The 25,060-nt window shown below is 43.0% G+C and overlaps 1 protein-coding gene across 5 annotated transcripts in view; it reads left to right on the forward strand.

Annotated features, from left to right (window-relative positions):
• Positions 1-25,060, forward strand: part of JAK1 (Janus kinase 1) — a 154,106-nt gene that overhangs the window by 19,214 nt on the left and 109,832 nt on the right. For 2 of the 5 annotated variants that reach the window (XM_056815015.1, XM_056815018.1), the window contains one exon: positions 20,917-21,034. The exons of the other annotated variants lie outside the window; for them this stretch is intronic. The gene's annotated coding sequence lies outside the window, so the exon portion shown is untranslated. Of the gene's footprint in view, positions 1-20,916; positions 21,035-25,060 lie in introns of those variants that run through there. 5 annotated transcript variants of the gene reach the window in all.

Raw genomic sequence — 25,060 nt, forward strand, 5'->3', positions numbered from 1 at the left:
CTCTGCATAGTTTCCTTTGCTAAACTTAGAGTGATTCTCAGAGTAAGAAGGAACCTCAGAGTCCATCTTGACTGCCACCTCCCCTTGGATGAGTCACAATTTTTTAACCTCTGACCCTTTCTCTGGCATTCCAGTCTCTTGACTCCAGCTTCCTTGTGGCTATCTCCACTTGGATGTCCCAGTGGCACCCTCCAAATCAGAACTTACTGCCATTGCCTAAAACGAACTGTATACCTATTCATGTTATTCCTAGCCTTCTTTCTCCCTCAGTTTAAAACCTCCAAATTATCTTTGATCCCAAGAGGCACTGAGGGTCGTGGGAAGGAATGCTGAATCTGAAGCAGTGGAGCTGTATTCAAATTCTAGGGCAGTGGATCATTCACTGTGACCTCCAAGAAGAAGCACCACCTCCATTGACCTTTGTCTCCTCATCTATAAAAAGAATTCTGTTTGGGGAGATGACTTCTAAGCACCTTGCCCAACGCTATAAATCTACTGTGTCCCCTTCAGATGGTCATCTGTCAAGTTTTCTTGGCTCTACTTCTGAAATCTCTCCCCAGTCTAGTCTATTTCTTCTTGTCCATTCTGACTGCTTCCTCTTTATCTAGTTCATTTTCCTTACCTCTTGTCAAAATTATTTCAGTAGATTCTCTAATCCTGTGTTGGAAGACATGGCACATGTGCCCCAGAGGCACAGAGGGGGCTTCTCTATTCTTTCTTTCCACCACACCTAAGGACATGCCTCACCCTTCTGTCCAGCAGACCAATGGGAGCACTTCCTCCTTTTGCTCTTTGGGGTAATGGGGCAGAGCAGGGCTCACAGGTGGCTTGAAGGTGCAATTTCGGCATGAGATCTCTAAAAGGTTTGCCAACACTGCTCTAATCTTTCAATCCTGTCTAGATAGGGATTGTTAATAAACATTGTTAATAGTAACGATGATGACAACAGTGAACTCATCCTTCTGAGGTGGCCTATATTATCTTATTTGAGTTACTGAGGTAGGTAGTATAAATGTTATTATTACCATTTAACATGAGAAAACTGAGGACAAGAGTGGTTTTCAGCATTCTGGCCTACCTGACTCCTGGATTAATTTTGCCAACCCTCACATTTATTGTCTAAATGAATTAGGGTAAAAATGCTTTATAAAATGTCCCTTTCTCTGAAAAGATGTTCCTTCCTTAACTTTTTTTTTTTTTAAATATATTTTATTTGGTCATTTCCAAGCATTATTCGTTAAAGACATAGATCATTTTCTTTTCCTCCCCTCCCCCCACCCCCCATAGCCGACGGGTAAGTCCACTGGGCATTAGATGTTTTCTTGATTTGAACCCATTGCTTTGTTGATAGTATTTGCATTAGAGTGTTCATTTAGAGTCTATCCTCTGTCATGTCCCCTCAACCTCTGTATTCAGGCAGTTGCTTTTTCTCGGTGTTTCCACTCCCATAGTTTATCCTTTGCTTATGAATGGTGTTTTTTTCTCCTGGGTCCCTGCAAGTTGTTCAGGGACATTACACCGCCACTGATGGAGAAGTCCATTACGTTCGATGATACCACAGTGTGTTTGTCTCTGTGTACAATGTTCTCCTGGTTCTGCTCCTCTCACTCTGCATCACTTCCTGGAGGTTGTTCCAGTCTCCATGGAACTTCTCCACTTTATTATTCCTTTTAGCACAATAGTATTCCATCACCAACATATACCACAGTTTGTTCAGCCATTCCCCAATTGATGGGCATCCCCTCGTTTTCCAGTTTTGGGCCACCACAAAGAGCGCAGCTATGAATATTCCTTCCTTAACTTTTTGACAGAGGGGGGGGGGGACTGTGGATTCCGACTCTGTTGATATTGCTAAATCCTTTCTCTCTCTTTTGTAATATTTATTACAAAATGTGGCTCTGGGTAAGAGGTCGGGAGGGAAGGATGTATAAAGAAGTTAATGGGAGGTAAAAAATAAAAGTTACCAATAAAAGGAACAAACAAAAAAAATGGCCACCACTTAGAAGGCATCTTGAAACAAACTTTTCTTTGCTTTATTTCCTCCCTGACTTTTTCTCTAGTGTAAGCAATACGTGTCTCGTTTCACATTATGACTAACAGGGAAATAGGTGTTATTTATGTATAACCTCTATCATATTACCTGCCTTCTTGGGGAGGGGAGAGCAGAGGAAGGAAGGGGAAAAAGAATGAGACAAGGATTTCTGTATACAGCTAATGTAAGAGTTTCTTTCTCCTGGATAAGCATATTTATTATCACTTATTACGTATTTGTAACATATCACATGTATTATATTGTTGCTAGGTTACGCATTATGTTATATATGAAAAATAAATGGTAACTCAGCAGGCTTTTTTTAATGGTTGGCATTCCAAAGGGCTGGTGGTCTTTCTTCTTCTTGTGGGCAGCAGCCTAGAATGAGTTCCATGTTTGTGATTTTTTTTTCTCTTGGTGGTTGTTTTTAAGCTGAGATTTGTGAGGTCATTGGTTTAGGAAGCTCTCATAGAGGTTTCCTCTCTGCAGCTAAAAGTTTTAGAGAATAGCCATGGGCACTGAGAGCCTTGACCAGGGACACAGCATGAATGGGTCAGAGGCTGGACTGGAGCACAGGCCTTCTTGACTGAGCCCAGCTCACAGTGAACTACGCCCCAATGATATTTAGAGGGGGCTTAAATAATGATGACCACCATTATGCATCAATTTCACAAGGTTTCTTTTAGGAACTCCATTGATTGGGTGTCTGTCCAGTTTAGGATTGTGGGGAATAAAGCTTGGGGGCAGTCGGACGAAAGAATTCAGCCAGTTGAATTACTGCTTCCCAGGATGACACTGGCCAGGTTAGGGTGGGTTTAGATAGTTATTGAAGTCCTTTTTAACTCTGAGATCCTGTCTGATGACACTGCAAGGAACACTGGAGAGCGGTGAGCACAGAAATCTTACTACCCCCTCCTGCAGAGATCAAGGCAGAGGAAGCCGATGACTTAGGTATAGAGAACGTTGTCACCAAATTACTGGTGAAGGAGAGGAGGAAGGTCTTGATGGATATATGTTGGGGAGGAGAGAAATGCTAATTGGCCATCGTGGGGGAAGAAACTGGAGGACCATGGGACTAGATAACTTAAGAGGTCCTTTCGAGCTCTTCAATCCTATGAACAAGGCTTAGGAAAGATTAGTCAATCAATCAAAAAACATTTATTAGGTGCTTTGTGTGTGCTAGGATGGGGCAGCTGGTGCAATGGATAGAGCACTGGCTCTGGATTCAGGAAGATTCTTTTTCCTGAGTTCAAATCTACCTCAGACACTTATTGTGTGACCCTGGGCAAATCACTTATTCCGATTTGTCTCAGTTTCCTTATCTGTAAAATAAGCTGGAGAAGGAAATGGCAAATCACTCCAGTATCTTTGCCAAGAAAGCCCCAAAATGGTGGAGCCATCCAGGACTGAACCATCAAAAAAAGAACAAATGTTCTAGGCACTGTGCCAAGCACTGAGGATAGAAAAAAGCAGAGTTTACATTTGAATGGGGGAGAGATGTATATTAATAGATACAAAAAGATACTTTTGTTAGACCTTCTGTACTGATACTTGGTTTGGAAAGTTGGTTGGTTACTTTATAGACCTACTTATTTACATATTATCTTCCCCATGTGTTCTTCCTTCCTTCCTTCCTTCCTTCCTTCCTTCCTTCCTTCCTTCCTTCCTTCCTTCCTTCCTTCCTTCCTTCCTTCCTTCCTTCCTTCCTTCCTTCCTTCCTTCCTTCCTTCCTTCCTTCCTTCCTTCCTTCCTTCCTTCCTTCCTTCCTTCCTTCCTTCCTTCCTTCCTCCCTTCCTCCCTTCCTCCCTTCCTCCCTTCCTCCCTTCCTCCCTTCCTCCCTCCCTCCCTCCCTCCCTCCCTTCCTCCCTCCCTCCCTCCCTTCCTCCCTCCCTTCCTTCCTCCCTTCCTCCCTTCCTCCCTTCCTCCCTTCCTCCCTTCCTCCCTTCCTCCCTTCCTCCCTTCCTCCCTTCCTCCCTTCCTCCCTTCCTCCCTTCCTCCCTTCCTCCCTTCCTCCCTTCCTCCCTCCCTCCCTCCCTTCCTTCCTCCCTTCCTCCCTTCCTCCCTCCCTCCTTCCCCTTACTTTCTGTCTTAGAATAGGTTCTAAGGTAGAAGAGTGATAAGGGCTAGGCAATTGGGATTAAGTGACTTATCCAGGGTCACTCAGCTAGGCAGTGTCTGAATCCAGATTTGAACCCATGATCTCCCATTGCTATTCCTAGCTTTCTATCCACTGATCCACCTTGCCACCTTTCCCTTTGATACTGGAAACAAAATAGTCCTGTAATTCCTACAACCACCCATCTACAAATGTGACAGCTCCTTTTGAACTATTTCGAGGTGCATGGGCAGTGAGAGTCACTTCAATAATTTGAAAGATTCCATGCTGCCACTTATATGGGAGTCTCTGCAGACAGAGGGGGGGACTCCACAAAGATCATTGCGTCTCCACACTGTAATAGAGACTCGGTGTGAGTTTCTGTCTCTCCCCACTCCTCAATAACCACAAAGGGGCTAAGCTGGGAGTGAGTCATCGCCCCATGACTCAACTCCAATAAAAGGTAAAGTGAGGTGTTGGAGGGAGATTTATGTAAATGATTCAATACGTCAGAGACCTGTGACTTAAGGGGTGTGGGTGTGAGTTCCTCCTCACCTCACTGATGAGAGTTCTGCCCGCTGTACCCATGGGTAATGGTCTTCAGGAATCATGGCCAACCCCAGGTCAACCCAGACTCTTCCTTAAGACATTCCTTCCCAGATGGGAGAGTTTCTCCGAGCTGCCAGTGAGTGAGTTGTGGCCTGCGCCATATGAAAACCGTCCAATTCAAGTTTCAGGCAGGAATTTCTTTGTGCTTATATAACTGTGCCTCATTAGAATGCTGAGCATTGGGCTGGATAGGAGCAGGCCTTCTGGTGGCTCTGGGCCAGGCGAGCTCACTCCTAGATTCTTGTTTCCTTTTGAGTGAAGGCTCCATTACGGTGAGGGTTGCCAGGGCTCAATGCCGAGCCCGTGCATTCACGTTAGTTTGCCTCCCACCCTTGGGAGCTTTTCTTCTCCATTCCGTCTCCCAATCTCCACAAGAAATTTATGACCCTCCTGGCCTCTTTTCCTGTTGTGGCGTTAATAGTGTTTTTGCACCATGGGGACAGTTCCTCTGGAGCCAAACTGAAACGATCACGCGATGATTTTCAGCGTGGGACAGGAGATGAGATGGCTTTGATGGTAAGGATTTCCTCCAGGCTGCTTCTCATGCCAGATTAAAAGTCACCCTTAAAAGAACTCCCAGGCCTTTCACCGTGATCACCTGGAGGTCATGAGGCAGGCAGCTCCCACACCGACTTTCTTTTCTTTTTTCTTTTTTCTAGTTTATTTTAATAACAAATATCGCCTAACTTTTCTGAAGTCATATAACCCAAAATGTCTCCCTCCCTGCTCTGGCAAGCAATTCAGTCTGGATTATACATGTATCATCTTGCAAAAAGATATTCTCTTCTTTTTAAAACTACTTTCTGTCTAACTTTTCTTGACCCCATTTGGGGCTTTCTTGACAAAGGTCCTGGAGTAGTCTGCCATTTCTTCCTCCAGCTCATTTTACAGATAAGGAAACTGAGGTAAATAGGGCTAAGTGACTCGTCCACGATCACAGAGCTAGTACACGTCTGAGTCCATATCTGAACTCAGGTCTGCCTGATTCCAGGCCCAGGTCTCTATCCACTGCACCACCTAGCTGCCCCTTAAAACATCTTAGAACAGTGGAATGAAATGATATGTCCTGTATTTGAGGAAGATTCATTTGACAGGGGTATGAATGGGGGAAATGGAGATTTGTTTGGTCTGACACACAGCACAATACCTGGCACACAGTAGGTGCTTAACAAATATTTGTTCCCTTCTCATGTTCCCCCTTTCCCTCCCTTCCTCCCTTGTGGGGGATTAGGTGGTACAGGGGTAAATGAGCTATAGTCCAGGAGTCAGGAAGACCTAAATTTAAATCCAGCTTCAGACTAGCTGTATGATGTTGGGCAAGTCATTAAGCTCTGTCTGCCTTAGTTTCCTCAACTGTAAAATGGAGATAATGGCACTCACTTTTCAGAGTTGCTGTGAGAATTGAATGAGATAATATTTGCAAGGCACTTAGCACAGTGTGTGGCTTTTAGAAAGTGATTCCTAGCTTGTTCCCTTCCTTCATGTCCTCTTCCTGAAAGATCCCGCTCCCAATTAGCCACCACTCCATTAGTAGGCTAGCAGTCTCAGCCAATCAATCAATATTTATTAAATTCTTACTACTTGCCAGGCACTGTGCTAAGAGCTTGGGCTACAAAGAAAGGCAAAAGACAGTCCTTGCCCTTAAGGAGCTCATATTGTAATAGGAGAGCCAACTAGCGATGTCTGAGGTTTGTAGAGAGTCAGAAAAAGATAATCTCAGAGGGAAATAGGAGTGGATGGAGAATGAGACTAGGAATAGCCTCAAGAAAGGGAAATTGAGGCATTCTATGCACAGGGACAGCTAGTGCAAATATTTCTCTATCAATTTCAGCACTTTGAACAATGTTATCTCATTTGAACCTCACAACCACCAGGGTGATTAATGCTACAGGCACTATTGTTCCTATTTTACAGTCAAAGAAACTGAGGCTCAGAGAGATTAACTTGTCCAAGGTCACATAGTTAATGATGATAAGAGACAGAAATCAAACTTGGTTCTTCCTGACTCTAAGCCCAGAATCCTGGCTCTGTTCAGGCCACCTTCCATGTCTGCCTGAGAGCTGGAGTTCAGGGTTTCAGATTCAAGGACTTTACCTATGCTGGCCTCTTGCCGCCCATTGCTCCTTGTAAAGAACCAGACACCCATCTTTTCTTATGCATGTGGGATTTTTTTTGTCCTTAGTGCAGGGCACCTGGATAGCTCCTTTGAATGACTTTTTGTCATGGTGGAAACAAATATATAAGACAAAGTGGGGGTCTTTGGTTCTTTATAAAGAGCTGTGGATCCCAAGGGACTCGAATGGTTAAGGTCCTTGGACCCTAAGCTCTGACTTCCAGCTCCTAGGAGGACATGGAGCAACCTGAACCCCACCATCAACTGTCCATTGCTTGTCTAAGAGCAGATGAGTTCTACCCAGACTGGAAGTATGAGTGCTGAGGCAGGGAGGGGCCAGGAGATGGATCGATATTTAAGCAGACATATCAAGATGGCAGGTTCATTCCTCCTGACACACTTGGCCCAGTTAAATTTTGCCTTGTGGCCAACAGCACGTGACAACCATAACCTGCCACATTTCCCATGGTGACATCCAGGGAATTACCAAGGTGCTTGTAAGTTTGATAGGGTTTCTGGGAAAAGCTGCCATGGAAATGAGGTAGCAAGGTCTAAGAAAGAGGAAGAGTCACTGAGGAAGTGCCCACTCTGGATCTCTGAGCTTCAGTTTTCACGTTTATAAATGAGGACATTGGATAGCATCAGGGACTCTTTAACCTAAGACTCAGAAATGTATGTTTTATGTATTTTAATAACTATAAATCAACAGTAATATATATAATATGTGTATATTATATATACATACATATAATATAAATCAACGTCTAGTGCTGTGCATTTAATAACCTGATTCTGAGGCAGGGCTCGAGACTTCACCATGGCATATGCCAGAGGCTATGATACCCTGATCAATTGACAAGGTCACAGTCTGAGGAAGGAAGGTCAGCAAAGCAGACCCCAGAATGAGGACCCCCTGCTGATCCCCCTTTGTGACTTCTTTCCCCAAATTTTCCCTACTAGTGGACTTGTTATGATTATTATTCTCTCCCCAATACAGGAGAAATAATATGAGAGCAAATACTTATAGGATCAATAAGTATATACCCTACTTCAAGCCCCCTAGGTTATTATCCCAACAAGATTGCAATTACAGAACAAAAGCCCAAAGATTACTGCACATGACCCCTCCTTTCTCAAGCACAAGATACGCTCCAAGGCCCTACAATAAATACTATAATGAATCTTGTCCTACAGTTACCACACTTGAATGAATTTGTTGGAACAGAAGCCAAGCAGCATCGCTAGGCATTTCAAAGAAACACAAGAAAAACAGAACTTGTAAATTGAGGAAAACCCCAATATTGGTCTGCCTAAAGTCCTCACACCTAGATATAGATATAAATATGTTTTGTTGTTCATCTCCCAAGTAATTATGATGGTAGTGAATGCTGACTAAAAGCACAATGATCCTCTCAGAAGGTCAAGAGGTGCTAACCTACAAATGGCTTTATTTACATTAATCATACGTATCACAGAGTGTTGTAGAAATCTAGTAAATGATCACAGAATTCTTTGTTGTAGTAACATCAAAAAAGTGTTGGTTAGGTGATTTGATAATATCCAATCAAACTGTAGGATGTCACATACGTAGAGAATTGATTATGTGTGTGTACCAAAAACCTATATAATAATTGTACCATGGTACTATGGCAGAGCACTGTGAGTGATGCCTGCATACGTGGGCTGAATGCATGGTGTCTCATCTCATTTATCCAACCATGAAGCCACACTTGGGCAGACAACCCTGGGTCCTCAGAGAGGCTGCTGGACAGACAGACCTCAGGAGGCATCCCTCCAAAAATGATTAAAGACTCCATGATTGAGGAATGTAGTGAATCTGTGGAGTAACAGGGCTCAAATTCCAACATTGCAATTTCACTATCTTTGTGACCTTGGAAAACTCCTTTGGTCTCTGTTTCCTTGTCTATTCAATAAAACAAAACTAAATTCTATGTTCTCAGAGGTCCTTTCAACCCTTAGAATATCTTGTATTTCTGAGCTACTTAGCTGTGTGTCCTAGGGCAAGTTATTTTACTTCTTTGAGCTTATTCCACATCTTGTTGATTGTGGAATTGAACTGGATCATTTCTAAAGTCTCTTTCAGATCTAAAGCCTCTGATAATCCCATTTCAGTCAGTCAATAAGGGAGTATTTCTTTAGTGCCTACCAGTACAAAGCCCAATGTTAGGGGTTAGTGTGACAAAGATAGAGGAGAACCCATTCCAAGGAGCCAAGACTGAAAGAGGAGTAAATATGTGCAAATGTAATTTTAAGGGGAAGAGTAGCAACATTTCTGTCAAAACCTAGCAATGTGACCTTGGCCAAGTCCTTTCCCTCTCTGGACATCAATTCCCTCATCTGTAACCTGATTGTATTGGATTAGATGATTTCTGTGGTCTCTTCTAGCTCAGAAAATCCTGTGATGATCCAACTTCTGCCCTTCTTAGTTATATGTCCACTTTTCTTCCCTGGACCTGGGTTTTCTTTTCCATAAAAGGAAGCTCGATTTAGACCAAATGTTCTCCAAGGCTCCGTCGGGCTTAACATTTTTGACTTATAAGTGAGAAGCCAATAGCTTTCAGTGTAATAGTAAACATTTGTCTTGAGCTTTCTTCCATTATGGGGAGCCTGGAAAACCACTGGAATTCTTGGGCTCCTGTTAGAATTCTCTACTAAAATTGAATCTAGTAGTAAGACTGAATGGAGACATATAACCAAGTTAAAGAAAACTCAAGAGGGCCTGAGTACAGTAATGAAAGGCATTCATGGCTCAATAGAAGGGGAAGCAGCCCTTCCAGTCTGGCTCCTTCTTGGTTTTGCTTGGAAGGTGATGGATTCCTCTCTTCGTGTTCAGGGAGAGAACGCTGGCTCCGGAGTCAGGAGACTGGATTCTAGTTCTGTGTTTCAAAAACAAAGCAACAAACACTGGGCTCCCAAATTCTGTCATTCGAAGCTCTTTCCCACTCTCAATCTAAGCAATCAATCAGGAAGTACTTATTAAGGGCTTTTTTTTTATGCTAAGCAAAAATAGTCCTTGTCCTCCAAGACCTTGCCTTCCAGTGCAGGGAGACAATAAGTGTGTCAATAAATAGAGGCAGCTAGAAAGCACAGTAGATAGAATGCTGGGCCTGGAGGCAGGAAGACTCGTCTTCTTGGGTTAAATCTAGCTTCAAGTCACTTAGCTGTGTGACCCCCGGACAAGTCATTTCACACTGTTTGCCTCGGTTTCCTTAACTGTAAAATGAAATGGAGAAGGAAATGGCAAACCTGTCTGGCATCTTTGCCAAGAAAATCCCTGATGGAGTCAGGAACAGTCAGACAGGACTTAAATGACTGAAAAACAATCATCGATCTCCTCCCATTTACTTCAGAGATGAAGAAACTTGTTCCAGGAAGAATCTGTAGCCTAGATTGTCCGTGTGTGTGTGTGTGTGTGTGTGTGTGTGTGTGTGTGTGTGGTGGCTAATTATATCTGTGCACATATAGTTGTATGTACACATTTGCAGTTTTGCCTACAACTTTCTGCACATACTGACAGATACAATTAGACACGTGCACAGACGTAGCCAGATAATGCTACAACTGGCGGGAGCCATGGAGTTGTTTATACCATGCAGATAGCATTGTATCTGCACACACAGGTATTCACACCTCTAGTGACACAGACACACAAATAGGTCGTTATTTGGGCGCAGATCTGGTTAGAGAGAAGGCCAGCGGACAGCCAGTTATGGACATACAAACAAACGCTACAAGAAAATGTGCAGATAATAAGGGGCGGTGTGCAACCGAGTCACAAGCATGTAGAATTACATTTCCACATATTTCTTAATGTCAATGCAGGTGCTCGTACTGCCTGCTAGAGGTGTAACTACAGAGTTTTATAGGCATATACTATATAAATGATCACATATGGACATGCATAGCTGCACACAGAGTTATGCCTATAAGGAGAGGCATATGTAACTATATGCACATGTATTATTTTCGGTGTAGGTATATTCACAGAAAGACAATCTATCCATATGATTTTTATGTATTACTCCATTTTTAATCATAGCTTTAGATTTGGAAGGGACCTACCTGGGAGTTTACCCAGTTCATCCCCTCATTTTACAGATAAAGAAGCCGAGACCCAGGGATATTAATGTCTTGGCCAATGTCTCTCTGTCTCTGTCTCTGTCTCTGTCTGTCTGTCTCTGTCTCTGTGTCTCTCTCCCTCTCTCCTCCCTTCTCTTTCTCTCTCCCTCCCTCTCTCCTCTCTCTCTCTCTCTCTCTCTCTCTCTCTGTCTCTGTCTCTCTCTCACGCTCTCTCTCTCTCTCTCTCTCTCTCTCTCTCTCTCTCTCTCTCTCTCTCTCTCTCTCTCTTTCTCTCTCTCTCTCTCTCTTTCTTCCTACCTCTCTCTCCCCTCTATCTTTTCCTCCCTCCTTCTCTCCTTCTCTCTCCCTCTCTCCCTCCTTCTCTCTTTCTCTTCCTCCCTCTCTCCCTCCCTCCTTCTCTCTCTCTCTCCTCTCTCTCTCTCTCTCTCTCTCTCTCTCTCTCTCTCTCTCTCTCTCTCTCTCTCTCTCTCTCTCTCTCGCCTTCTCTCTCTGACTCTTTCTTTCCCTTTCTCTCCCTTTCCCTCTCTCCCTCCTTCTCTCTCTCTCTTCCTCCCTCTCTCCCTCCCTCCTTCTCTCTCTCTTCCTCTCTCTCTCTCACCTTCTCTCTCTGTCTCTTTCTTTCCCTTTCTCTCCCTTTCCCTCTCTCCCTCCTTCTCTCTATCTCTTCCTCCCCCCTCTCTCCTTTTCTCTCTCTTCCTTTCTCCCCCCCTCTCTCTGCCTCTCCCTCTCCTTCCCTCTCCCTCTCCCCCAATTCTACAATAAGGAGAGATGACTGGGGATTTTTGTTTTTTTCTCCCTTAGACCAAGAAGCCAGAATACCTTTTCACTACTTTGTTTTTGTTTTTAACCTTTATATTCTAATTCTTGGCTGAAGGAAACCCCCCCCCCCCTCCCCATCTTTGACATTTCCAGTAATAGTGTGTTTTCTTCTTGTTACTGACAACAATGCTTTCCCAAGGAGAGAGGGTGGAATTTTTAGGTGGGGAAGTGAATCCTGGTGACTCAGTGTCTTGGCCCTCAGAGACCCTAGATTTCTCTTGGGCAGACCATCAACTTCTTGATTAAAGGAACTATAATTTACTTACACCAGGGTCCCTTTCTGCCCCAAGTACAGGGATCTGCACACAGTAGGTGCACAATAAATGCAGATTTACTTAATAAATATCTCAGTTTTCCAGGAAAAAAAACACAACTAAATTCAAATCTTGACTCCACTTCTGTGTGTGATCTTGGGTTAAGTATTTCATCTCTGTTGGCCTCAGTTTCCTCATCTGGGAAATGTGATAGATAAAGAAAATGATTCTGAGATCCATTCCTGTTTCAAATCTGTAATCCTCAGCATTCATAGAACAGATTAATAAATGGGTGTTGATCGATTGGTCTTTGGGAGCAAAATTCACTTCATTTCCTGACCATTTCAGCTAGGAATATTTGACTGATACAGCTATTTCACATTCATTTGCTTTTGGGAAAGAGAGGATCTTGTAGCCTCGATGACTGAGCCATCGCCATGAATATTATCCCTGGGTTCCCAGACCTCTGGACACAGGGAGGGAGTTTTTATGCCCGCTTTTTTTTTTAAAATTTTCCCTTCTTGCGTTCTCCTTCAAACTAAGGCTGTTGTCCATTCTTCCTGCCGTAGGAAGCAGCCCTTCTCTCCTCCTCCTTATATTCTGGGGACTTAAGAACCCTGTAATAGAGCTTCCTAGAATTGTATATAAAGTCAGGAAATGTGCGCTGAATGAGGGCCAGAGGGGGGTTCATTTGAGATGACTGCTTGAGTCCACTGACTTTTCCATGTCTGTTTGGGCAGTCCAGAGCCTCTCTTTCTCTGCTGTTCACTTATATTCTAAGAAATGGAAGGGTGGATTGGGTTTTGGACTTAGAATCAGGAAGAAATGAGTTTGTACCCCTGCCATTAGCTGTGTGACCAAAGGGTAGTCTCAACCTTTCTGATTCTCATCTGGGAAATGGGCTTGCTGTGAAGATCAAATGAAATGAATTCCTATGAAGTGTTCTGCAAACCATAAAACATTGTCATTTTGTTATTACTCTTTTCATTTAATTACATATAGAAATAATTTTTGACAATTCTTTTATGATATTTTGTGATTCAAATTCTCTTCCTTTCTTCTTCCCTTTCCATCCCCCCATTCCCAAGGGGTCAAATAATCTATTATTAATTATGGCAGTGCTTTCATGGAATCCATATTTTCTTATTCCCCAGGCTGTGGCAGAAGACACATATCACACATAATAAAAAACTTCTAAAGGAAATAAAGTGAAAGATTGCATGGAAAACATTGTTATTGTTGATGGTGGTTGTCACGCTTTTGTTCTCTTTTTATATATGATAAATTCCATTAGAAATGGTCCTAGGCAGGGGGCAGCTGGGTGGCTCAGTGGATTGAGTCAGGCCTAGAGATGAGAGGTCCTGGTTTCAAATCTGGTCTTAGATACTTCCCAGCTGGGTGACCCTGGGCAAGTCACTTGACCCCCTTGCCTAGCCCTTACCACTCTTCTGCCTTGGAGCCAATACCCAGTATTGATTCCAAGACAGAAGGTAAGGGTTTAAAAAAAAAAAAGAAATTATCCTAGGCAAGCCACCATCCTGCCTGCATCTCATAAATGGGGAAGGTGGATTCCATGATCTCTGAGATCCCTTCTGGAGCTTCATCTACTCTATTTAATGTTGTATTTAATGTTTGGCAGATGAGTTGTTTTTCTGTTGTAGCCTGCTCTTTATGACTCCAGTTGGGGTTTTCTTGGCAAAGATATTGAAATGGTTTGCCATTTCTTTCTCCAGCTTATTTTATAGATGAGGAAACTGAGGCAAATAGACTGAAGTGACTTGTCCAGGATCACACAGCTAGTAAGTATTTGTGGCTGGATTTGAACTGAGGAAGTCTTCCTGGCTCCATGCCTGGCATTCTATCACCTAGTTACCCTTTGGCAGATTAGTACATAAAGATAAAATGAGTGCTTTTGGCAGTTGAATCAAATTTTTGAAATGTCTGCCTTCTTCTGTTGGCTCACTAAGAACAATTAAAAAAAATTAAATTTAATTAATTAATTTAGACTATTTTTGCATGGTTACATGATTTATGTTCACTAAGAACAACTTCTAGAGACCTTTCCTAGCAGGCAGGACAATGGGGATTGTGTGGACCTTCTGCTGCTGATTCTCTTCCATTCTATGTAACTTGGAGGCCATGAGCATTAATTGTGGAGATGTTTATAAAAATGCTCATCCCTTTTTCTTTTCTTTTTTTAAATTTTATAATATTTTATTTGATCATTTCCAAGCATTATTCATTAAAGACAAAGATCATTTTCTTTTCCTTCCCCCCATCCCCCATAGCCGACGCGTGATTCCACTGGGTATCACATGTGTTCTTGACTCGAACCCATTGCCATGTTGTTAATATTTGCATTAGAGTGTTTGTTTAGAGTCTCTCCTCTGTCATGTCCCCTCAACCGCTGTAGTCAGGCAGTTGCTTTTCGTCAGTGTTTCTACTCCCACAATTTGTCCTTTGCTTGTGGCTAGTGTTTTTTCTCCTGGATCCCTGCAGATTGTTCAGGGACATTACACCGCCCCTAATGGAGAAGTCCATCACCTTCGATTGTACCACAGTGTATTAGTCTCTGTGTACAATGTTCTCCTGGTTCTGCTCCTCTTGCTCTGCATCACTTCCTGGAGGTCGTTCCAGTCTCCATGGAATTCCTCCACTTTATTATTCCTTTTAGCACAATAGTATTTCATCACCAACATATACCACAGTTTGTTCAGCCATTCCCCAATTTTTGGTCACCACAAAGAGTGCAGCTATGAATATTCTTGTACAAGTCTTTTTCTCCATTATCTCTTTGGAGTACAGACCCAGCAGTGCTATGGCTGGATCAAAGGGCAGACAGTCTTTTGTCGCCCTTTGGGCATAGTTCCAAATTGCCCTCCAGAATGGTTGGATCAATTCACAACTCCACCAGCAATGCATCAATGTCCCTACTTTGCCACATCCCCTCCAGCATTCATTACTTTCCATAGCTGTCATGTTAGCCAATCTGCTAGGTGTGAGGTGATACCTCAGAGTTGTTTTGATTTTCATCTCTCTGATTATAAGAGCTTTAGAACACTTCTTCATGTGCTTATTAATAGCTTTGATTTCTTTATCTGAGAACTGCCTATCCATGTCCCTTGCCCATTTATCAATTGGAGAATGGCTTGGTTTTTTGTACAATTGATTTAGCTCTTTATAAATTTGAGTAATTAAACCTTTGTTAGAGGTTTTTATGAAGATTTTTTCCCAATTTGTTGTTTCCCTTCTGATTTTAGTTACATTGGTTTTGTTTGTACAAAAACTTTTTAATTTGATGTAGTCGAAATTATTTATTTTACATTTTGTGATTCTTTCTATGTCTTGCTTGGTTTTAAAGTCTTTCCCCTCCCAAAGGTCTGACATGTATACTATTCTGTGTTTACCCAATTTACTTATGGTTTCCTTCTTTATGTTTAAGTCGTTCACCCATTTTGAATTTATCTTGGTGTGGAATGTGAGGTGTTGATCAATTCCTAATCTCTCCCACACTGTCTATGCTCATCCATTTTTACACATCCATATTATGTCTGGATAACTGTGGGTAACAGGTCTGTGAGAAAAATCCAGATCTGGTATCAGTTATTTGATGAATTCTATTATTATCTCTGTTGATGTCATTGTTGTTGTCATCATTATTCTGCATAGGTGAAGGTTCTAGATAGCTGAGAGCCAATTTGGTGGGATGTATTATCCCTCTGGAAAGATTTGAATCCTGATCTGGTCAGGGGAAGGAGTGTGGCCCTAGTAGATTAAAAAAAAAAACCCTTACCTTTACTCTTAGAATCAATACTGTGTACTGGTTCCAACACAGAAGAGCAGTAAGGGCTAGGCAATGGGGGCTAAGTGACTTGCTCAGGGTCACACAGCTAGGAAGTGTCTGAGGCCAGATTTGAACCCAGGACCTCTTGCCTCTAGGCCTACCTCTCTATCCATTGAGCCACCTAGCTACCTATACCTAATGAGTTTTTGGATCCTAGATTTTGAGTTCCAGAAGGGATCTTCGATGGGATTGGATCCAACTCACCCATTTTAGAGATGTAGAAATCAAGGAGGGGAAGTCACTCTTCCATGTCACCCAGTTTGGATAGTGGCGGAGCTTGGGCTAAAACCCATTTCTTGGCTCCTCAGCCTCTGTTCTTTTGCCTCTGAGGTGGCTTGTCCTCCTTTTCAGGTCATTCAAAGAATGACCTTTGTCATTCTGCCATTCTTTCTGCCTTCGATATTCCCAGTGACGAGTGACCAGGAGAGGCATTTCGGCATTCTCTTACACTGCCGCTTTAGCACCATTCACATCAAAGGCTTCTCTGTTCTGGAGAGCTGGGGCCTGACATCTCACATGCATTGTTCTTAGGTGCCAGGAAGGGCCGGTACTCGAATCATCCCTGATCTCTCTTCCTGGCCCGTTTCTGACGAGAGCGGCCCAGTTGAGTGCTGGCCCACCGTGGTAGAGAGGGAAGCTGGTTGTTAGGAGATTTTCTCCGTGCAAGGGTTTCCTTCTTAGGTGTCGCAGACTTTCTCATGTGGAGGCAGCCAGCAGCAATTCACAGCTCTCTGATACTAGGTGGCCACAGAGGTTTCTCTCCCCACTCTCATATTCAGTGACTGCTTTGCAGTTTCTAAAATGCTTTCCACATGACAACAAATAGTACAAGTAGCATTATGCATATTGTACAGAAGGGAAGACTGAGGTTTGTCATTCTAGTAACAAATATTTATTAAGCACCTACTATGTGCCAGCAACTGAGTTAAACTCTGGGGATAACAACATGAATTTCCTGAGCACCTACTATGTGCCAGGAGTTATGTTTAGCTCTGGGGATACCAACATGAATTTACTGAATACCTATATGTTCCAGGGGTTGTGTTCAGCTCTGGGGATACCAACGTGAATTTCCTGAGCACCTACTATGTGCCAAGAGCTATGTTAAGTTCTGTGTATACCAACATGAATTTGCTGAGTGCCCATAATATGCCAGAAGCTGTGTTCAGCTCTGGAGATACCAACATGAATTTCCTGGGCACCTACTGTGTGCTAGGACATAAGCATGAGGATACAAAGAAAAATGAAAACAATCCCTGCCCTCAAGGAGCTCACATACTAAAGGAGAGCCAACATGTAAATACATACAGAACACACATAGAAGGTACCCTTAGAGGGGAAGGCTCAGGAGGCTGATGGGGCTGGGTAGAGACTTGGTAGAGAGAGGCTTCCTATAGAAAATGGTATTTGAAGTAAGGCTTGAAAGAATCCAAGGATATCAGAAAATGGAGAGGAGGAGGGAAACAATTCCAACCATGGGACACAGCCAGGGCAAAGGCCCAGAGGTGGGAGGGGCAGTGTCATGGGCAAGAAACAGTGATCAGGCTGATATTGGAGAGTTCACAGAGGGAAATAAAGTGACCAGGTTAGGAAGATCATTAACTGTCAAAGATGGGACTTTATATCCATCCTGAAAGTAATAGGGAGCCACTAAGTGTTAGAGTCAGATCTTGAATCTAGTTCTACCCATTTCATGCCCAAGGTTCTTTCTTCTTTTTTTTGGTCACTTTTTTCCATATTACGTTTTGATACAATTTTAATAATCATTGTCTGACATTCTGCAATCCGTGTTCTCTCCCTCCCTCCCTCCTTACCCTCCTCCTCCCCCAAGATGGCGGGCAACATGCTGCCATCACTCAATGCCTGCTTCCCTGTTCATCCTGTTATGAAAGAAGACTCAGATTGCTTACAGCAGGGAAAAATCCTTGAAGGAAATGATGGACATCTAGAGTTTTCCCATTAGATATTAGTCCTGCCTCATAGGACCGTGAAAATCTTAAAGCCCTTCAGGAAAGGGACTGTTGGGAATGGAAATGAGACCCAGGGGGTTGCTGAAAGTTCATAGGGAGCTAATTCATGGTAGAGATTGGAGCCTTTTGTTACATATGTAAGAAGCTACAGACTCGTGGATTTGGAGTCAGAAAGGGCTTTCTTTAGGTGGTCCAGGGGTTAGAGCACAGGATCAGACATTAGTTGCTTAGCCTCTGTTTGCCTCAGTTTCCTCTGATGTAAAATGGGGATAATAATAGTACTTCCCTCCTCAGATTGTTGTAAGGATAAAAAGAGTTAACATGGGTAAAATGCTTTACCCACCTTAAAGGACTCCATAAATTTCAGTTATTATTATAATTGTTTATATTTTTAGGCTTTATTTTACAAATAGGGAAACTGAGGTCCAGAGAGGTTAAAGTTCATTCAGGTAACAAAGGTGGAATTTAAACCTGAGCCTTTGGGCTCCACATCCAGCCCCCTTTCATCTCTTTCCACAGTCTCTTTTCTGAAGCCAGGGGTACTGCAATAGAGGAATGGATGGTGAGTTGGGGGTGATTGCTTGGTGCATTCTGTTTCTGAGGCTCCCTGCCCCTTGCCTTTTGGCCCTCGCTGCTTGCTATTCTAGGAGTTATTGGTATTTTGAAAATGGACCTGGTACACTTGTCAAAGGAGCAGGTGGTTGATGGGAGCCAGCTTGGCCCCTGGAGAACTCCAAAAATAACCTAGGCACCAAGCGTTCATGGGCCCAGAGTGGGAGTGACAGCCTGAAAAAAAGAAAACATTCAGTACACACCGATATCAGATTCTCCTCTGTTCCAAGGCTTCCTGTAAGATCTATCAAACTTCTAGAGGACCTGAGGAGGTTTGCTGCAGCATGGATGTGGTCCCCTGCCATCTTGGTGAAGCCCATCTCCCCACAGCCTTTATGAGCCATCCCAGTAAAAGTATTTGTATACTTTCTGAGGAACCACAAATTACCTCTCTCATTCTTGGGAGCACCAGTCAGTCCCCAATCTCTTTAACCACTGAGTCACCGCCATTTACCTCTTTGAGACCCCAGATTTAGAACTGGTAGGGACTTTGGAGATCATCCCGTCCAATCCATTATCATTAAGCTTTATGAAGCACCCACTATGTGCTAGACATTGGCCTAAGCACAGGGAACACAAAGACCCAACCCTCAAGGGCCTTTCATTCTATTGGGAGAGACCACATGAACCTAGAAAAGGGAAATGCATGGTCATTGGGGTGGGAGGAGGGGCGGGATGTCATTAGCAGCTGAAGGGAGAAAAAGACTCAGAAGGTGCTGGAATAGAGTATAGAAGGAAAAGAGCAGTTCCAAGAGGAAGAAATGCACTTTCCAGGCATGGAATTAGGTGATGGTGTACATGAGGATTGTTAAGAACACCAGCTTGAGCAAACCCTAGACTGAATGAAGGAGTGGATTGATAGCCAAGCTGGAATGGTAAATTTGGGCCATTGGGGAAAGACTTTCCAGCTAGAAAGGTGCGCATATTAGGATTTCGGATTCATCTGGCTTGTGAGGGGCTCTGGGTGGTGTTGGAGGAATTAATTCAATTAAGGAGGTTATCTGGTATAGTGGAAATGCCACTAGGTTTGGAGTCAGAAAATCTGTTTTCAAATCCTGAGTCTGTCACTACCTTTGTGATCTTAGGCAAGACACTCCCTTGCTTTGGAAATGGAGCCTCAGTTTCCTTATCTGTAAAATCAGGGAGTTGGACCAGCTGGTCTTTAAGGGCTTATTCCATATCCAGAATGATGGTTCCATGACATGAATTAAATTCAACAAACATTTATTAAATATTTAAACTAGTGTGTGCCAGGTGCCATGCTAGGGGGCATACAAACCAAAGATAAATGCAAAAGGGATCCCTACTTTCAAGGAGCTGGCATTCTATTGTGTCACACAAGGCCAACCACCATATCCTTCTTGCCATTAAAAGAAAAAAACAAACCCTTACCTTCTGTCTTAGATTCTATACTAAGACCTCTCTCCAAATACAGGAGAGAGGTAAGGGCTATGCAAATGGGATTTTGAGACTTGTCCAGGATTACACAGTTAGGAAGTATCTGGCATTAGATTTGAACCCAAGACTTGTCACCATTCTTGAGCTCAGTTAGAGAAGAGCTTCCCAATTTCCCTTTTAAAATTAGTTAATTCTTATTAGTTAAGGCAGTTAGAGACTTGAGGATAGTCAAGTGATTCTACTTTGATGCTTACTAGGTGTGAGAATCTGGGCAAGTCACTTAACTCTGTGTGCCTCAGTTTCCTCATCTGTAAGTTGAGTTGGAGCAAACCAGTGTAGTATCTGTGCCAAGAAAACCATAAATAGGGCCACAAAGAGCCAGGCATGACTGAAAAATGACTGAACAATAACAACATTGGGGTACCAAGTCCCCTATACTGATGAGTGGTGTGATTCTGTTCCCTGGCTCTAAATTTTGCACAAAATTAATGAAAGGATCTTCAATGCCGAGATAAAAGAGACCTCCGAAAGCATCTCATCTAATCCCTCCTCATGTTGCAGACGAGGAAAAAGCCCCAGAGAGCTACTGAGGGATGTGCTCAAGATCACAGAGGCAGGATTTGAGGCCAAGTTCTCTGACTCCAAAGCCAGCCTTCTTTCCCTGCTCTGACGGATTCATGGTGGGGAGTGTTGATTAGAGATGGCTCCCAGCTCTCTGATTCCTCGATTCCAGGACCCAAACTGGTCGTTGGCTTGGGTGCAGGGAGGGGGTGTTCTGAGGCTTCCTGTTAGAAGAGGGTGGGGTGCTCCCTGTTTCTAGGCAGTGCTGAGCTCTCGTTTTTAGGTCCCCAGCCAAAGGGAGAAAGAAAGAGCTCTTTGCCAGCCTATCTGTCGCCCTCCATTCATCGGAGGTTGAAGGGGAGAACACAGCCGTTGCTAGTTTCCTGGGACCCCCCAGAGTGCAGTCTCCCTGGAGAGAATTTTTGGCAGCAATAGGATGCCAGGGCCTTCGTGTGCCCATTCTCCTCCCGTTGGCACAGAAGGAACGTGTGCCTTTCTGTGCTCTCAGCAACAGCAGCCTCCCCTCAGGGCTCCAAGGGACCATCACAGATGGAAAGTAACGACTAAAAAACGTCATATCCAAAGCCTGCCGGAGCCAGAGGATGACCCAAGAAGCCTGCTTAAAGGTAGGGAGAGAACATGTGGTCAGGGAGATGTTTGTTTAATGCAAGTACAAATGGCAGAGTGGGTGGAATTCTGGACGTGGAGTCTGAGTCCTGGCTCAGATATTTATTATGTGTGTGACCCTGCACCATCCATTTGCCATCGCATAGCCTCAGTTTTCTTATCTCTAAAATGGGGATGATATACACCGACTTCACAGGATTGTTGTAAAGCACAAAGGAGAGAATGCATAAATTGTTTCACAGACTTTAAGGTGCAAAAAGATGTTCTTTTAAGAACATCCATTTCTCTGTCTACTTATTTAGAGAAATATCCAGATGTAGAATATTAATCCTATCACTGAACGTATTCATAATAGATTTCTAGATTAAATATGCAACCATTTAGGTGATATTAAAATTTATTATAATTTTGTTATATTGAACAGATACGAATATTTGCACATATGCAGTGTGTATGTGCGTATGAGTCTTGAGACAAGCCCTCATTTTCATATGGTTTCCTTTGTGTGTATCTTCCAACACTCGGCTGACTCAGAACGTTTGGTCTTGACCAGATGAAAGACGCCGAGATGCTTCCCCTCCTTTTCTCTGTCATTCGAGTGATGACTGTTGTGTCATTGCTCTTTTTTGTTCTGTTTTGAATCCTGTAGTCTCTGGGGATGGATGTTGCGTCAAAGAAACAGTCAACTAAAACTCTTTAAGACCATACGTCAATAACTCTTAGAGATAGTGCCTCAGTCATTGGTGTGGGGAGGTCAAGGATTTCAGTTATCTTCAAGCACCCAGTGGAGAAGGATCAGTCTCACCAGAGGAACAAACGAGAGAATGGACAAAAATGGAAAAACAAAGCGAATACATTACTGTTTGTAAGCTAGATGGCACAGTGGATAGAGTGCAGGGGTCAGGAGGATTTGAATTCAAATCTGATCTCAGACACTGGCTTGATGACCCTGGGTAAGTCATTTAGCTTCTATTCACCTCAGTTTCCTCAACGGCAAAATAGGGATCATAAAAGCACCTAGCTCCAGGGTTATTGTGAAGATCAAATGAGATAGTATTTGTAAAGCATTGTGCCTGGTACATAAGAGGCACTACATAAATGCTTATTTCCTGTTTTCCAGACCTTAAACATTTTACATAGAATTGCAAGTTATTACCATTATTGTTCTCTTTCTTTATTGAGAGAAATTTGGATTGAGAGGAGGTAAGGAACTGTCCAGCAGACAATATTTTGGGAGTAGCACAAGGAATAGCTTTACTCTTTTGGGATCAGTAGTATGGTGGTAGATTTTAAACTCTTACCTTCCATTTTGGAATCAATACTGTTTATTGGTTCCAAGACAGAAGAGTGGTAAGGGCTAGGCAATGGGGGTCGAGTGACTTGCCTAGGCACACAGCTGGGAAGTGTCTGAGGCTAGATTTGAACCTAGGACCTCCTGTCTCTAGACCTGGCTCTCAATCCACTGAGTTACCCAGATGCCCCTTGTAGGGGTAGATTTTAGAAGTAAGGTTAATTGAGATGAGTAAATAAATAAATAAAATCATTAAATTTATTAATTTCAATTAATCTTACATCTAAAATCTACCACTACAGTAGAGATGGTAGAGAGATGGTTTCAGAGAGAGCTGGAAAGACCTATGTGAACTGATGCAGAATGAAATAAGCGGGACCGGGAGAACACTGCACACAGTAACTGAAACGTTGTGGGACGATCAAATGTGATAGACTTAGCTACTAATAGCAATACCATTGCTGGACAGCTCCAGGGACTTATGAAGAAGGCTCGCCACCTCCAGAGACAGAACCGTTGGAGTCAAAATGCAGATGAAAACATACGATTTATCACTTGTTTATCTGGGCATATGATTTGGAGTTTTGGTTTTATAAGATTATCCACTTACACAAATGAGTAACACGGAAATGTTTTGTGTGATAATACATGCAGATCCCAGACTGAATTGCTTGTCAACTCTGGGAGGAGGGTTGGGAGGAGGGAGACAGCATGAATTATATAACTATGGAAAACTTATGTGGAAATTTGTTATTAAAATAACGATAAAGCATACAAAAGAAAAGGAAATGGCAAGAATGCTAAAGAAAGTCCCTTTTTGTTTAGAAATGCTGCCTCCAGTTGGCCCAGCGTACCTCTCCCTCCAATCCACGGACTCCTCCTCCTAGAGCCCAGAACTCCAACTAGCATCTTTGGCTGTAGGTCAGGTACATTATTAAGTACTTAGACAGACTTTGGGGCTTAGCCTGGGGGCCTCTTCATGGGTCCTAGCATTGTCTCTATGGGACAGTGCCTGAATTGAGAGTTTTAAACAACCAAGTCAAACAGCATATGGTGTCTTTATATTTATATAGTATTTTATTTATATGTAGAGAGTGCTTTAAAGTCTATATCATTCATTCCATCCACTGTCTCCTTTGATCTTTACAATAATCCATGGGGTAGGTGCTGCCCACTTCCCTAGAGAACATACGTCTAGAGGGAATGAATCATTGAATAATTACTAGTGGTTCCATGACAGGATCTTTGCTGTTCTCCGTCAGTAAATATTATCACAAGTTAATTTTATGATTTATGGTCAGAACGTAGGAGGGACCAAATTTCTCTGCTTAACTGTGTCTAAGAAATAATATTCACCAAGTCATATCTTTAGTGGAAAAAAGATACCAATTATCTGCCTCTCCAATCTCAGGAAGAAACTGACAATTTCTGAGTAACCGAGACAGTGAAGAATAAAGCCTGAGAACTCGGCATTCCTCAGAAGGTAGATCTGATTTTACCTTGATCGTGAGATGACTTGCATACATCACAGAGTTGTGATTTTTATCAATGTGGGGATTCTTCATGACCAGCAGAGATCCCAATCCTCTATGAGCATTTTTGTGGCAGAATCCTTCATCTGCCTGTGGCTAACCCTCTTTATTTCATTATTTGTTTTTTACAAAACCCTCACCTTCCATCTTGGAATCAATACTGTATATTGGCTCCAAGGCAGAAGAGCTGTAAGGGCTAGGCAGTGGGGGTGAAGTGACTTGCCTAGGGTCACACAGCTGGGAAGTGTCAGAGACCAGATTTGAACCCAGGACCTCCTGTCTCTAGGCCTGATTCTCCATCCACTGAGCTACCCAGCTGCCTCCTGGCTAACCCTCTTTAAAAGCTATGAATGTGATGACAACTCCAAACCTTAGAAATCGCTAATGTTGGGAAGCTCACTGCCCCCCAGTTTTAACTGTCTCTAGGGCTCACGTTGGGGGAAGCAGTTGATAAATACCTTCTTCTGTCGGGAAGAGTCTTGTGGCATGGGAGGACACTAGTAACTGGGGTGGGGGAAGACAGAGCCCGAAGTATCTCATGTAGAAGGGTGCCCTGAGTTGAGTCTTTTTTTTTTAATCCTCCCCTTCCATCTTGGAATCAATTCTGTTTATTGGTTCCAAGGTTGAAAAATGGCCGGAGCTAGGCAATGGGGGTTAAGTCCTGGAGCTGAATCTTAAAGGAAACCAGGAATGGCAAGAAGGAGTGAATGGAATGGAACATGCTTCAGGCTTCAGTACGAAGGCACGGAGTTAGAGATGAAGTATATTGTGCATGTAGCGTTACGGGTCCCTTGAGACAGTATTGCTCCAATTTTGCCTTTGTTTCTCCAACGGTTAGCAAAGTGCTTTGCATATGTTAGGGGTTTAATAAGTACTTGTTGGACTAACTCAAACATTGCTTCTCCTGTTACAGTCAGAATTTTTATTTGTGAATTTTCACTCATTCTTGTTGGTATTGTTTAGTCATATCTGACTCTACATGATCCCAGTTGGGGTTTTCTTAGCAAAGATATTGGAGTGGTTTGCCATTTCCTTCTCCAGATCATTTTACAGTTGAGAAAATTGAAGTAAATAGGGTGAAGTGACTTGGCCAGGGTCACCCAGCTAGTAAGTGTCTGAGACCACAATTGAACTCAGGAAGGTGAATCTTCTTGATTCTAGGTCCAGTGTTCTATCTACTGAGCCACCAAGCTGTCTCCTTT

This window comes from Monodelphis domestica, chromosome 2 (genome assembly GCF_027887165.1).
Source record: "Monodelphis domestica isolate mMonDom1 chromosome 2, mMonDom1.pri, whole genome shotgun sequence".
Classification (NCBI taxonomy): domain Eukaryota; kingdom Metazoa; phylum Chordata; class Mammalia; order Didelphimorphia; family Didelphidae; genus Monodelphis; species Monodelphis domestica.